General features: G+C 49.8%; 1 protein-coding gene across 4 annotated transcripts in view; it reads left to right on the plus strand.

Annotated features, from left to right (window-relative positions):
- Positions 1 to 688: 688 nt before the first annotated feature.
- LOC8033762 (protein FAM13A) overlaps positions 689 to 16,490 on the plus strand; it is a 143,788-nt gene continuing 127,986 nt past the window's right edge. For 3 of the 4 annotated variants that reach the window (XM_042292298.1, XM_042292295.1, XM_042292297.1), the window contains exon 1: positions 712 to 1,026. The gene's annotated coding sequence lies outside the window, so the exon portion shown is untranslated. Of the gene's footprint in view, positions 1,027 to 16,490 lie in introns of all 4 variants that reach the window. The other variant, XM_042292296.1, reaches the window with a different exon arrangement.

Here is a 16,490-nt window from a genome sequence, read left to right on the forward strand (position 1 = left end):
AACGAGTTTTCCCGCTACTACTCAGAAGAAAGGGCAGGAACCGTTGGTCCGTTGCAACATGCGCAGAGTACCTCCGTCTGCGAATGAACAGCTGTGGTTAATCTCATCAGCACCGAAAAACAAACCAGCCAGGACGCGCTGAAAAAACGCAGCCCCCCCCTTCTACAGCGAGAAAACGGCCGAACCGCTAGGTTCCATTTTGTCGCCAACAGCAGCAGCAGACTGTCTCGTCAGCCACGCGCATCCATCCGAACTGGGACACCAACTCGTCCGTCGCAGCTCGGATGGCTCGGAGCGAAGGCAGGCGACGCGAGCAAGAAAACCAAACAAAAGCGGGTCTACCAAGCAGCAGCCGCCAGCCGCACGAAAAGGGTTCGATTTTTCCTTCGCCAAATTCCTCGACAGCCATCCTTTCCTTCCCTCTTTCGTAGAAAGACACGAACACAATCGCACAGACAGGCGGCGCAGGTTTGTTTTATTTGTACGTTCAGTCCTGGATTGCAATCGTTTCAACTCCAACCTAATGAAAATTCCCCGGTGACGTCAGCTGGTTCGGTACGATTACACGGGCGTGAAGGTAAGTGAGGGTTGATACGGTGGTCACGTGCTAGTGACGTAAAGTTTAATGTTACGCAACACGCATGCGCAGAGCGGTGGCGCCGCCTGGTGGGAGATTGAGTAAGCTGCGAGTCGAAGGGCTCGGAGAGGGAAACGAGGAGCGAGAGGGAGAGATTGTTTTGCTTTGCTCTGCGCCGCCGCCATCTTTGGTGCGACGAGGAAAAAGCGCCGGAGGACTCGATCGGTCGGAGTTGTCGGTGTCTGTCTGGACGTGCCCCGACGTGCTGTGCATCCGTTCGACGGGTTACTGCGTTCATCATGGACATGAACTGTCGCTGCTAACGCCGAGGGCGTCGGATCGAGCCGCGGCTTGAAGGAGTCGTTTTTTTCTTTTTCCCCCTGTGTGTGAGATCTCCTGTAGCTCGACCAGTCGGCACTACGGTCCGCGAATCGGGTGCATCAGTTTCGGTGAGTTACCTTTCCTTTTACACAAATCACGATTTGACTATAATGCGTGGTTAGCGAATACATTTGGGAGCAACGCGCCCGACTAGGATTTGGGCAGTGATAGAGCGAGCGACAACGCCGTTTCACCGGCGCTACCTGAAACGTTCAACGAACGTGGAACGAACGTTGCCCCCACTGGGAGAGAGATCACGATATGCAGCATCGCCAGTTTATGCACGGGGACACGTCAAATTGAGGACGCGAAAAAAAGAAAACAAAACCCCATTTAATTGGAAGCATTATATAATCGCCGCTCCATTTCCTAGACTGTGGTTTCTCTTTTCGGGGCGAAAGCCGGCTCCCCCCTTTTTCCTCTCGAGGTCGAGCGACGTAAGGACGACGGACCAACGGAGGGGCGCTGGAACGGACGCACGGATCGATATCCGACTAGGGCTCGGTTTCTCTCTTCGGATGGATTACTTTTATTTCTTTTATCTTACTTTTCTGGGGCGGCGCGCATTTTTTTTTTTTTTTTTTTTGTCACGGCTCGTCGTTTGGACCGTCCGTCCGTCGGCGTGGCCGGTATGCTGGCGCGTCAAAAAATAAACGAAAAACAGGAAAAAAAAAAAAAAATGTGGGCTAAAAAGGTACAACTATCTGGAAGTTATTGTTATTATTTTTTTTTTTATTTTTTCTATTCGTTTTATTTTGTCGAGCACGCTGGTGACACCATCGTTCTTGGAGTTCTTGGGCCGCCATCCTTCTTGGAGTTCGGCTCTGCCGTTAGGCCTCGCTTTGATCTACTGGCCGCCGGCTGCTACGTCGAGCTTTGAGCGAACAGATTTCGCTAAATGTGACTCATCGTTTTTTTTTTTTTTTATCTTAGGCTGGAAGGTGTTTTTTTTGTTTTTTTTATGAGTATGCTATTGTGGACGACTGTGTGTCGACAGAAGCCTGGTTGTCCGACACAACGGAGAAGTCAGCATGGGCAGTAGGGCGCTGGACTCTAGGCATCGCCGCGATCGATAGGCACGCAGGAGGGAACCCTGCCGGCTCAGGAGCAGGGATCGTGGTCGTTTGTTCCTTATTTTCGTGTCGGGGGAAGCTTAGCCGCTTGTTTTCGTCCGGATAATGAGCGCCAAGAGGCGGAAGAAAGCTATTCGGTGATTTTCGGCTGCTCCCGCGCAGACGGTTCTAGAAATTTCCTCGTCGTCTGCTACGATGGCTTAATCGTTTGTGCAGGAAGGAGCTCGGGGCGGCTCTGGGAGGCCAAGATAGCTTTTGCCGTCTCGCCAGCTCGAGAAAATGGGACGTATCTCTCTGCGAACGCATTGTTTTTTTTTGTATTTTTTTTCTTTGTCTTATAACTGCATTGAAGAAATAAACAAGGAGAGTAAGAGGGGCAGACGCCCGCTTTCAAGACATGGTTTTGTTCAACAGTTTTGCCTTGTTAGTGGGACAAATTGATAAAACTCTACATAGTGATGATGATCATGAAGCAAAGAAAACAACAACGCAACTGCTCCAAGCGAACGTCTTATAAAAGCAGACGGGAAGTCTGAGGCCTACAACACGTCGCCCTTTTCTATAGCGGGGAGCTGACCTTAACACAAAGGACACGTTTGCAACTTTGCATGAGTTCTGTGGATTCCAGCTATCCGTTAAAACCTTCCCGCACCCGGAATGAGACTAGCAAAGAAAGTCGCATCACAAGACGAAGCAGAAATGCAATATTTAGTACAAGTTCATTTTGATCTCTAATAAAAACGTCTCTACAAAGATTTTTTTTTTGTGGAAGTTCAGTTTTGTTGTTTACACATCTCACAAATAACGATTTTGCAGTATTGCTATGCAAACGCAACATGGTTTTCTCCATAAACATCCGAAGGCCCGTTTGCTATCAAGTTAAAGTAGATTTTACTTCTGGAAATTATATCATTTTGCGCTTTTGCTGCACACTCTAAATTATGTATATATATATATATATATATATTCTTTGTGGAGCTTTTTTGGATGACTACAGAAATATGACATATCAATAGTCATATTTCTTATTGTAATAAAGAAGCACAATATAACGTCGGCGACGGTTTTGACTTTTGTTTTTTGACGCGTCATTGGCCTGCTGGGAACTTCTGGAAATAATCCTAGGTAATTTGCGTACATCTGTCAATATATATATATTTTCTTTTTTTTATATTAGGAGTGTTTTTTGCGTGCAACGGATTTGTAACACATAAACAGTCCCCCGCCCCCATCATGGTCATACTTGGGTTAATTATTTGTGAAATGTAATGAAACTAAATATGCAACTACTTAGCGCCAAAGGTAGTCATGTACAATCAGAATTACGCGCACGAAGGTTGTCAATTACAATGACGCATTGCGTTCAGAAGGTAATGCAATTCCTTCACAGTTACTTTCTTTTGAGAGCTACCCGACTACAATGATGTTAATAGGATAATATTTTTCCATTCTAAAATGTATTTTCCGATCCTTAATTCATTCGCTTTTCATTCATCACATCGTATGTTTTCCTTATTGTTCACTTACATCACAAATTATATGATAGAGAGCTTCGTTCTGAGTGTAATACGATCGAATTCGTTGTTTTGTTATTTTGCAACACTACCAAGATCATTGGCGTTCTTTTTATCACGGTAGTCAAAAGTAAAAGTGATCTATTAGTGTCAATATAGTCGCTAAACCAGTCTAATGAAGGCTCCCGCCAGGCACGTAGCCAGGATTTTGTCTCGGGGGGGGGGGGGGGGGGGGGGGAGGAGGAGGAGGGGGGAGGGGAGGGGAGGCCAGGCCACCAACTTCCCCACCCCCCCCCTTCCCCATTCCCTGGCTACGTGCCTGGCTCACGCACTTACTTATTTTGGAAATGGCAGACGTGGAGCAAAGATATTCTACGCGCTAATTACAATGTCATAATTTTTGTTCATGCTAACAATGAATGACACCTTCCGCAGGTGTTGTTGTGGCTTTGACACTCGCTCTGCTGACGGATTGTCGGCGCTTTCGCAGCCCCACGATTTGGCAAGATGTCCTTGAGGCAGACAGTGCTTTTTCGCTCGTCAGTGAAGCGACTCTACAGAGCGAAGCCCCACTGGGACAGAATGTTGAAAGAGAAAAAAAGGTAGTTGTGATTGTAATTGAGATTTTTCAATTAGTGAAGTCCTAGAGTAATCACAGTACAACTAAAACTACTTTTATTCGAAAATAATAAATGGCATCTAAAAGTAATAAGGAAAATGATTTTATTGCTGTAATTGAGTTATTACAATACTACCCACGTATGATCCATCCTGCGACCTTTGTCACATGTCCTGATTTCCACCTTAAATACACGCCTCACGAGGGTTAATAAACTTGGTTTTATAAACAAAGTCGTACAAGCGATGGAAAGGGGAAAAAAAGAAAGGGGGGGGGGGGGGGGTGTCGAGACGTTTTGTGTATATTTCTGTACCGACCTGTATCTTTGAAGAAACCACGAAACGGTTTCGCCGTAGTCGTCTATCCTTCCTTGTGGCCATCGATTCACAGACATTACGCCATCACTGCGGCTTGCCACTGACTGGCAGAAAGGCTCAAAGCTTCAAGTACGTGACAAATAGCCACATGTTTACAACTGAATCGATGTTCAGATCTGTCACACTGAGTATATGTCCGGATTTGTCCAACTTAATAGATGTTCGGGTTTGTCCAACTGAGAGGATGTTCAGATTTGTCCAACGGTTGGGATGTTCAGAATTGTCCCAACTGAAGAAATGTTGAGATTCGTCGAACTGAACGGATGTTCAGGTTCGAGAAAAGGTCGAAGGAAATGATAGGAAAATATTGCAGAGATCCCACTAAAGTACCTATCCTCCGGTGCTTCGACAGGACTTGCACGACCGTCGTGAGTAAATATGGACACAGGCAGGAGTCCAGGTAGATTTAGCTGGTCATTTACACGCTCCGCTCCGCTCAGCTTTAGCGGAACGGCGCCTTTGATATATGCTAAGGCTTTCGCTAGCCGTTACCCTCCTACAGTTGAGCGGAGGCGCTTTGTAGAGAGCCTGTCTTACAGAAGAAAGTGTGCAACTGCTCGATCAGGGGTCACGTGGTTCGTGGGCCGCCTTTGCGATACCAGCTGCGAAGAGGTGGCGAATGGGGTGATCGCGTCTCCGCCTTTCCGCCTGCTTTCCTCCTCGCCGCGCTACAACGCATGCGCACTCGCAACCCATCGGCGCGGAAGTAGGCTTCCCCCATTAAATTGCGAACGATCTCCGTTGTTTGAGATGGGCCCTCTCTACAATTTAGGTTCTACGCCTTTGCTCCGCTCGTTGCGCCACCTGGTTGTATTAAACGAAACTGAAACACGGAAATCTTTGTACCATTTTTGTTTTTCTCAATACTGTTCGGCGTTGTTAAATTTACGGATTTTCTGTTATCTGACGTGACAACTACTACGTGTGCAGCGTATTGTTTAAACATAAACCTTAATGAAAAAATAATAACGGTTTGGTTTGGAAGTAGACATTACAGGGCTGGATGTGGTATTGGATTTCTCCCTTCACCGCGAACATAACGTGCCTCAACCCTTGTGTCCACATGTTCGGTGCTGGTGCGGGTTTGCTTTCACAACTTCCCCGTAATCCGTAAAGGGGTGTCCAAACAGGACAGTATACAAAACGCACGACTCCGACAAATCGTGAAAATTGAAGCGGACGCGCCCGCTTCAAGCCCGCTTCAATTGCATTTCTACCTTCACCGCGAACATAACGTGCCTCAGCCCTTGTGTCCACATGTTCGGTGCTGGTACGGGTTTGCTTTCACAACTTCCCCGTAATCCGGAAGCCGCTTTCTAGGTCTGCGCTCCAAGCACTCGGCTGCAGAGACGCTGGTGCTGCTGGTGCTCTCAGGCGCGCGAAAAGTGCTGGCGGCAGACATCTTGGAATGGCGCAAAACGTGAAGCGTTGTGCCCGTGGCGGCCAAGGCTCGCGTAGGGTTCACTGCAACGTTGCGTCACCCGTTCGCGCGCGTCGGCGGTGCGCACGTCGGGTTGCGGCTGTACGATCTTGTTTGCCGATCGGTTCCCTCGCATCCAGTCCTTGTTTCGACGCGCGCCGCGACCTCGCCTCGAGCGGTCCGCGTTCACGGCACTCTCTCGTCCTGGAAAGGAAACAAACAGTGACACGGATTCCTCTGCGGCAGGTATACGAACGAGACACCGACCGGGTTAGCGTCGCGGCCTACGGTGGCTTGGCTGCTGCGGGCGACACCGGGGTGCATGGGGGCTGTGACGTGCGGGAGCAAAAGCTTTCCACGATTATAGCCAAACCACGGGCATATAAGAGCGTTGTCAGACTGTCAACTGGTTTCGGAATGCGATGGCTCCTAGCTTCCACTGTGTTTTTTTCTTTTTTTAAACAGACCATCGAACTTGTTGTTGGAACTGATGGTGAGCAGCCAGGGTAACAACTCGTGACGTCACGGTTGGAAACCATAAGGGGGCGCCACCGAAACATCTCGGCACTAATAGTCGCTCGCTAAGTGAGAATGGCTTTCCACCTTCGATAATGCTTCGGCGTCTCATGCAGCTCGAGCTCGCAGATAAAGGACGGCGGAAGGCATGGAGCGTGTGCTGGAAACCGGCCTCTTGAAAAAGACGCCCTGCCGTTGTTATTCTGCCAGTAAATGTAATAACCGCCCTTTGTTTTTGTTTTTTTTCTTTTCGTGCAAAGCATTAGGATTTGTTTTTGTTAAATTTGCTGAGAAAGAGTAAGTTGAACCGAAAAGATACGACTAGTGACGCCAGAGACGCCGGAAGTCTCTTGGCTCGTTTAACACCACGCATCGAAGTCTTGGTTGCGCTTCAAAACAAGATCCCCGTTTTCGTTTCAATCGTACCCCAATCCTGCGCTCGGGGCGTGGCAGTAATGACCTTCGTTGATTTGGCGCGTAAACGCGGATCATTTGATTTACTCCCAACTCTCCGCGGCTATGTGTTCCAAGTGTTTCTTTTTTTTTTTTTTTTTAATCAACGTGTTTTGAGTATTTTGGTGCTCATAAAAAGTTACCTTTTACTTATTCTATCGTTTTTGTTAATGAGGATATGTACTTCGGACGGCTTGTTACCTCTCAACTCCGCGCGCGCGTCGTCGCGGATGACCGAAGAGAAAATGAGAGAGCGAGGGTGACTATGCGGGCTCAAACTGAGGGAGAGAAGGAAACGATACGGGACGCCAGAACGCCGAGCTTTGAATGGATGGATTGGTGGCTAGAGGCAACATCTAGCTGCATTTGTCGCCACTGCAGTCGTCGAGCGCATTAGAACGCGAACGCCTGTCTTGGGCGTTCCCGTTTGAACGCGTTCTGTGAGTGCGCTGGAGACAAAGGAAGGTTTGGTCTCCATGTCGAACTTAAGTTTGAGCTTAAAGAGCGGTGCCATAATACTGCAGGAAACACCGTCGAAGTTCTCATCGAGACGGCTTCTTCCCCGTCCCGGGAATTGATCGTTCGAGAAGTTTAACGGCCCTGTCGTGACTGACTCCATACAGGGGCAGTAATGAACTGACATCTAATTGATTGTCTCTTGTTGTTATAGTATTCTACGTATTATTCGGATTACTTATTGAGGTGATACACGAGAACCCTTCGTTACTTTCTTGCAGCACCGATTGTTTTCACCGTCTGTGGTCATTGTCTGTGTGCACCGCATGTTCGTTCCGTTACGCATTTTAAGACTGCACCGTAGGGATAATCTTTAATTTTTGTTTTTGTTTTGTGGCATAGTTTGCAGAAGAATGTCTCGGTGAGAGCAGATTGATTTGCGTGCAAGTTGTGTGAAGTTTCTCGAAGAAGCTGTAGCTGACAAGGTGCGTGTTTTACTCACGAGGAAAAAAAAAATGTTTTTAAAAACACTTTTTTCTTTTTTTTTTTTTTTGCGCGCGCGTATTTTTCATTGAGGAAGTGAATAAGCCGCAAGCACCTCCCAGATATCGGAGGTTGCTGAAGAAATTGCTTCTAAGACACATTCTATCAGACAGCCGAAGCTAGTAATTGTAGCTTATTTGTTATTCTCCCTCTCCTACGGGTCCTGTTTTGCCGTATTGTTTATTGTCGTATTCGCCACTCCAAATAAAGTAGACGAATTCACCACGGAACGGAAAAGACGCGAAGGAGCGAACCTGAAAGTTAAGTATAATGAACCGCATAAGTGATTCGGCAAGAGACGATACAAGCAACGGCAACTCGCTTCGCTGTCGCTCGGTCAGTCGCGCGACGAGGCAGAACGCATGAAAACGGCGGGGGCAAGCGGCCAAGGCTATGAGCGACGCTTTCTAGAAATCCAAAAACCGAGCGACGCGACCAGCGACACTGAGAAATCTTCGCCGCTGACTCTCGTCGCCGTTGCCCGTCTCTCGCTACATCGCTTACATACGTTCAGCCTTTAGTAGCGCCCATCCAAGTGTGCGGCGAAAACTCTCGCGGCCTAGCGGCTGAAACGTGCAACGGGGAAAAGGAGGTTAAATGCGCAGGGTCGGGGTTTCGGTTGGTTAACCCAGTTATATGAATGTCAGACGAGCCCCCTTTTCGTCTCTTTTCTATTTTTCGAACAATGAAAAAGTAAACGCGCGGGGGACGCGCGTTAGCGCGAACATGTCATTAACGCTTTTTCACCATTTGCTTCTAAATGCGATCGACCTGCGAATTTTACGACTTGGGTTCTTGCCCCAAAATATACTACTGTCCAATTAACACACTAGTAGTCTGGACGACGGCCCGTCGTTAGCGAAAAACCGTTCGATCGGTTTTTCGCTAACAGTGTTGCGCTTTGTACGTATACTCTACGGGGTGACGAGCGTAATATTGGACCTTCCTTCCAGGCCAAGCGAAACTGGAGAATGAGCCGATGATGCAAGTTAGAACAGTGTCAGCTAGGAGTCGCCACCAGCGAATATGAGAATTTGAGCGAGGGCCTTCCATGCGTAGATCGGTGTCTTCTCTGTTCCATGGGCGCTGCCATGTTTGTTTATGCTGACGCCATAACACAGTATGGGGGCTGCGGTTTTTGGGAGACCTTCGCTCATATTATAGTACAAGAACGTCAGGAATGCGTAGTCACGAAGCTCCAACAACAACACCGATGTTAAGAGTGCCGTAAAAAGCAAAAGTCTCGTTTTATGCGCAACCTCTCTCTTCGCAAGAGCCTGCGTTTGAGATTATTTTTTCCCATTTTTATCGCTGGGGGCTTGGATTTCGGACACTGGTCAATATAGAATAAAGCGCGAACAAGCGACGCCGTTTGCTAATGATTTTCTCTTTATACTGAAAGGTTGTCAACAAAATTGTAGTATGGTGGGAAGAAGGTTTGATGTTCGTCAGTGATGTGTCTCGAAGACTTCTAGACGACATGTTAAACATTACCCAAAACAGATTAAAAAAAAAAAAAAAAAGGATGGCAGCTTGGCTTTTTTTTATTTCGCCTTTTTTTTTTCACCGGTGCTTTGTGCTGCCGGCTGTCTGGGCAAACACTACAAAGCCCGAGACAGACGTTTCTAATGCAAACAGTGCCGGTTTGTCTTGACGCGCCGTCAGCATGGACCGGTGTGTAGGAGGATGTCTTCCCGCGTTTCGCTGTGACGTTTGTCGTGCCGCGTCTATTCTCGGGCCACCGTGCTTAGTCGAGTTCTTTTGTTCATTTTTAAACACTGCAGTATTTTGTTAGGCCAGTATGGTTGAAGTACACTCGGGGAACTGGAAGGGAAGTCGCGGGGTCGCTTTCACCAAGGGACAGATTTGTGGGTCAGCCCTGGGATGGTTGGGGGGGGGGGGGGGGGGGTGGATTGCCGTGGGAGGGGGGGGGGGGGGCGGTGTGGAAGAGTGGTTTGCAGAGAGATAACGTAAAGAACGAAATGTCGCCCAGATCTATTTCGATGACCTCCTCAAAAACTAAATAATTATTTTTTTCTGAAAAAGGCTGGTTTATGTCAATTTCTTATTAAAAAAAGAGTAGCTTGGGGGGGGGGGGGGGGGGGGGGGGGGGGGGGCTTACGGAAAAAGGGGGGGGGAGGGAGGGGTCTTGCTTCAATCAGCTGTTATCCCCTCCTTCCCTCCCCCAATTAATGGTGACCATCCGGCCTCCTTTAGCTGTGACTCCCCACGTTAGTATTTCTTCTTACGCAAGTCTTATCTCTCTTTTGGGGGAATGGTCGCCCCCCCCCCCCCCCCCCCCCCCCCCCCGGCCTTTTTTTTTTTTTTAATTCGCCCATGCTTTTATTAGTATTGCATGTTTCTGTGGGGGTTCCTGCGTAGAAGGCTACAACAAACAACGCTGGCTATTCTTAGCGTAAGCGTATATCAAGCTTCTGTAATGTCCGATTCTCACGATCGGATTTTACTTGTGACGTCACTCGTGCGGCCAAGAAAGCGTGGTGGAGGCTGCGGCGGTGCTCAAAAGCCGCACTCGCGAAATTGCGATTAACATCGCACCATGCGAATCGAGCTTCATCAGCTTAACTCGCCTAATTTTCGAGCTAAATCGAAATGTCGGAATCGGAGTTTCTGCACCGCCGGCTCCGTTGCTGATGCATTCTGCGCTGCATTCGAGAACTCCCTTCGATTGATTCTAAACTAGTTCCTAAATTTGTACTCAGTAAGGGTTATCCAGGCGACGCACGGTCTGACAAAAGGCAATGCTGCCCCCGGAGTGGAATGACTCGAAATTGCAGTCAAGCAGCCGTCTCTTCGATTGCGTCATTTCATTGTCAAGGCACTCCATTCACGGTAGCCAGACTGTCGACATCGTTCTAAAGACTGCACCAGCGCATGGGTCGCTGGCGCGACACAAAGGCGAATTGTCTCGTCGGGATGGAACGGACGTTCTTTTCCGAAGGATGCATTTTGGTTTCGCAATTGTCGAGAGGGGAACGGTCGGTCCGTTTCAGCTTACGATGGACCGAAGCCGATGCTACGAGACATCCCGGCCGAACCAGCGTTGCGGACACACCACGTGACTACCCCGAAAGTCACGTGAGAAGCTTTGGATTTGCTCCGGTGGCGTCCTCCGCGGTGTAGCCTCCCCGCTCGTGCTGCGGTTGTCGGTCGTTGGGTGAGCCGCTGGCTGCGATCGCGAGGTTCGGGCTCTGCTGCACTCATTACGTCATGTGCGAGGAGGGGGGGGGGGGGGGGGGGTGGCAACGAACCCGCGGCTCGGACGCCCGCGTCGAACGCAGTTGTGTGGAAACAAGCTGCCGGCCCTCGTTCGGAAGCACTCTCGCCTCGCTCGTTACAAGTCGTGCTGATGGAGGACTTTGAAGCGCTCTTCCGCACAACGAGCACTCGCACTAGAAGTGCACGTCTCAAAGCCTGGAGCGCGGGCTAGTTCGGGCTTATAGCTTTGGCTGCTTCATAGGGTGCCTTCATGTGCGCTTTGCTTAGGGTGATGACATCTAGCCATTTTGTTCCGAATGCTTTTTTTTTTCTTTTTTTTCCAGAGCGCTTGAAAGCTCGTCTTTTGAACCGAGCTTTTGGCATTGACATTGCTACGGCGACATTATGTTACCGGCTATTTCTTCGGATTTTTTCCCGAGAGCTCGTGCAGTCGGCATCGGGTACTACAAAGAATGGCATCGTCCTAAGCAGGAGGGCATTCACACACCCAACATAGAGTATACATGTGGCCGTATCTTAGTTATGCCCGTGTCCCACTAGGGCGACAGACAGAAACAAACGACAGCGACAAGCCTTAATCAAACCCACGGTGCTCAAACCAGAGTCTTTCGCGATTTTAGAGGCTTTGTAGAATAAAGGAGGCTATGCTCAAAGCATCATGCACGCGAGGGTATCTTTGGCAGACTTGCAATCCCTCGTGCTTACTTCACGAGCACCGAACGACTAAACGCCTGCCCAAGGTACCATCACGAGCATGCAGGTTGGAGGCTTGTCACTGTTTTTTGTCTCCGTCTGTCGCTCTAATGGGACGCGGGCATAAAACACACACACGCACACGCACGCACACACGCACGCACGCGGGCACACGCACACACAAACACAGACAAAAAAAAAATCGTTAAAGTATTCACCGGTGGCCATATCCGTGTGCGCTGCTGCTGAGTGCGTGCTGATGACGAGCTTCGACATTTCTTTTGTAACGTGCATTCCGCTCCCTTAAGATTGCCGGTCTATTAATGTGGGCTCGTTCTGAGCATGCGCTCTAGAGAGCACCCACAAATATGGCGCCCAGTGAATACTCCTTATATCTATGAGTCGACAACATGCACGGAGGAGCGTCGTTCAAAAATGCTTCTTCTCAGTTGCCTGCACTATGGCGCCTGGAGCGCATCTCCGACTGGTGTGTTTATCATCCTATGCTGCCCAAGTAGTCCCGAAGTGGCAACAAATGACGTCACAGAAGCCGAAGTCTCCTGCTGTCGGATGTCGCGATCGTTGCGGTTGGTGGTAGAAATGCTGTCGAAAAGCACGAGCGAACGCGAGTGTCGCTGTCGTCACGGCGTCCCAAGCTACGAGTGCCGAAGTTTCCGTTGACTGTCACACTGGAGAGCGACCTGCAGCAAAACAGGCGTCTGCCACGTCTACCACTGTTACTAGCTGAAACACCGCCAGGATCGCGACCGTCGTCAACGTGACGCTTATGACGTAATCAGGTGGAAGTCGAGACAGTGTTCCAAAATTTAACTCGATACGACTCCGGCGTAAAGGTTTCGTACCGCGGCGTTTCGAAACTTACTCGGGCTTTCTCGATGAATTGCTTGCCATTGCTTGACACCAGGTAGTACTTGGAAGTCTATGCGAGGAACAGGCCAACACAAAAGAGTAAGGATTATGAAGGTTACTTATACTTGGAGCTTGGTTGCAAATGTTTAATGGCATCTTGTGGCGATTGGTGCAAATGTTTCGCGGTCGAAATTGGAACCCGTAAACCTGTCGATCGCCCATCAAATAACCAAGTGTGCCAGGGCACCCACGGCTGAGCTGGGAAGTTTGCTTTCGTCGCAGAGTAAACGCAGGAACTTGCCTTCAACAAGACCGTCCTCGGGGAAGCCCAGAAGATAATGAATGTCGAAAAACTTCCACGTTGACGGCGGCTTTCCGGGAGTGAGCGAATTCCGCGTGGCAAAGCCTTTGAGCTTGTCGTCTGCTCAACCCAGCTCACCGAAACCGCCACCGACTCCGCGGTGACTCTATAGGTGACTCTTGTCTCATTGAGCTGGGCTACATGATTCGCCCAGCGGAGCTACTCTTGACCAAAAACATTTATTTATAAGAACTGCGAGGGCTGTCAGCTTTAATGTTTGTGCACAAACTATTTTGACAGGCTTCCCGAAATGCAGCCAAAAAAGTTTCATCGCCGACTCCAGCTCGTTTTTTCCCATAGAGCTCCGTGCATTCGATGGTGTCACGCAACGGCTTCCGGTGGTACCACTGGCCTTCAGCAACAAAGGCCTGGATCCGCGATTTAGCCTTCTACGATAGACATCGGTGGGTGCAGCGAGCACATAGCTTCCACCGCACTGTCAGCTTAGGGATGAATGGTGCACAGGCGCCCGTCCGCAAGTGCGCTATCGTCGCGACTGGCGAAGATTCAATTTTGTGCCGTCTTCCTCTTCCCTTTGTGAACGCCGGACACAAAGAGAGCCCCTTCTCCTTCGGCTGCAATCGTGTGCCGAAAGTACGCCGCTGGGAAGCGGTCTACTGCAGACGAACTCTCTCGACCGAGACACTTTCCATCCGACGAAAGTGCTCGGACTCGATTTCATTGAGGAGCGTTATCTTCTTTGCGCCGTGACCATACTTAGTTTACCCCGACATTGCGGGGTAGGGAGGCACTCCTTGGATCATTCGTAATTCTGATGCGATGACGCTCCCGTCGGTGCCCAGGCGCCAAGAGTGGGGGTCAGGTGACGCAAGGGAGCTGGTTGATTGGTCCGGTGAGCACGGATAGCTCGCCTCCGCAGTGTCAGCTAAGAGGTCCTCTCCACCCGGTGGCCTCTCGAAGCATGTATATAGGGGCTCGGGCACGAGGAACGCGAAGCGTGAATAAACCTTATCAAGGAGCTTTCGTAGCGGCCGCTGCGGTGAGGTGAAACGGAGTAAGTGTACGAAGGCACCGGCAACACCCCGTGACGACATGATCGGGGCGTTGTCCACCGTTCGCGGACCCTGGCCGTAGCCCGAGTCTCGACGACCCCTTTTCGGGCAAAGGTCAATGGATCGTGCACGCGTCTGAACCGCCGTCGGGGTTGGGAAACGACGAGCGGTCCGGTTTTGGGCGTGGTGGTTTTTCGTCGACACTTGGGTCGGTCAGGTGCGCGTGGCAACAGCCTCCGCCGGGTCGCGTCTTCCCTAAAAAAGGCGGCTTTAGGGAGATCGCTCTGGAAGATCCATCGATTAAGGTAGGGGTGCGACAAAGGGGGATTGAGAGACCATATGCCCTGTGGTAGCGACCGTTCCAAAGCGCCGATTCACTGACAACTTAGGAAACGTGGGCTGGCCGCTTATTATGCTCACGTGACTGGTTCTTTGGCGTTCTTATGGGCTAATGCCGCCTTCTCATTGGCTGCGATAATAAGCAAATCGAGATTCGCCTGCGCTTAAAAAAGATTTTAAAGATCTTATTAGCTGCTCTTTAGCTGGTGGCAAGCGGGTTAGCTTTTAGTCAAGCAACACTGGGCGACGCGTACCGCAGCACCCCGTGACGTCACACCACGATGGTGCTGCGGTTGATTCCGCACGTTCCGCGTACCGAAGCACCACCGTGACGTCACGTCGCGGCCATACAGTGTTGCCATCACTCTAGATAGTTTCGGCTTTGCCATAAGCCGCTCGAAACCAAACTTTTGAACCGTGATAATTATCAAACTGCACAAAAAAAAAAAAAAAAAAACCTGAAAGCTGTTGTAGTTACAGGTTCGAAAAAAAAAAAAAAAAAAAGCCGATTTATTACGCATTTGCGTTGCAGCTGCTTACGACGAGCCTGAGACCAGTGTTCTTTCATTACGGGCTCGGTGTACTTTTTACAATGTTGTAAGCGACCATTTGTCGTAGATAGTGTGTTGAAATTTGATCTAGTAAATCTTCGGTCTGAAGCACGGTCTAATGTTATACGTGGTTCCAAGACTATCTCATAGATTGCACCAGTGTGGCAGTGTGTTACTTCGTCGTACGTATAGTCGTGAGCGGTCATGACGTACTCGGTCGTGCTAAAATGCAAATGTGTGAACCAGCCCCTCCGGGTTGTTGCTCGGGAGATGAGACGCGACGTTCGATTTTGCACTTAAGTCGGAACATCTAAAGCGCGAATGGAACAAAATCTCGAGTCGGGCAGGTGACCCATCCTCTGGAATTGTTTTTTGTTTTGATGACTCACTGCGGGCTTACTGCTCCGAGTCGTTGCGTGACGCACGAAGTAAACCTGCTCGACAGCCGGTTTACCGTCGTGTCATATGCGCGAACCTCGGACGGATTTCGCGTTTCCCCGTCCAGAGTCATGTATATGAAGCATGCACCCGAGGGGGGAATGGGATTTCATTTACGCGGGGCATTATTGTGTGGAAACTGGAAAACCAAACGAGGGGGGTGTTCGCGTGTAACTCTCGAGTCATGCACCGAGGGTTTTTGCGCACCTCTTTACTAATGTGACGGAAATTAAGCGAAGCGCGGACAGAGGATACACTGCGCGACACATCTAACGTAAACACGCCAGCGTTTTCTTTTATTTTTAAATAAAAGTTTGGGGAGAATATTTCATTACTTAGCGAGTCCCAATCATGCTATTATCGGTCCTCAGCCAAAGAGGATCGCAGCATCAGCCAATGAGAACACAGCGTGAACACGAGAGGCCACGCCCCGCTCCCTGTCTACATATAGGTTTGAACTGTCAGAGAGAAAATAAAGGTTGGAGACTATCCGTGTCGCGCTGTGTACATACATGCCTTTGTCGCGAATCATGGTCTGCTTAAGAGTATACTCAGCCTGGAGTCGGCGATCGTGAATGACTCTGGCTGACGTCACTTAGCTGGCTCAGTCCCAAACTTCACACGTTACGAACGTTCGGAGTGTTTGCTTCACCCAGTTACCACGGGGTGGCGTCACAGTCTGCACCGCAGAGTCCCTCTGCACAGCCCCAGACTGCCTACATACGAGCGCCGCGTCCGGGGTGGGGACAGCCGCCATATTGGGTTAAACTTTCGGCTGCTCTTGTCGGCGCTGTCTTGAGTCCATGCAGTCCAAATTGCGCTAAAAGCGCAACTTTTCCGCCCACGAAAAACATCCGCACACACCGAAGGAAGTACGACCTGATGGGGCCCTGCCATGTCAGATTGACCCAATTCATGGGTGTCTCCACCCTGGAAGTGGTGCTACCATCGAGGCACCCTACACAGCTCAAGGCACGCGCTGCACTTCGGCATACCGGAGATAAAGCAGCTTCGTCGCGACAGGTGGCGCAGGCCTCTCGAAGCGCCGTGCAGAAG

This window comes from Ixodes scapularis, unplaced genomic scaffold, assembly GCF_016920785.2.
Source record: "Ixodes scapularis isolate PalLabHiFi unplaced genomic scaffold, ASM1692078v2 PGA_scaffold3__209_contigs__length_174095766, whole genome shotgun sequence".
Taxonomy (NCBI): domain Eukaryota; kingdom Metazoa; phylum Arthropoda; class Arachnida; order Ixodida; family Ixodidae; genus Ixodes; species Ixodes scapularis.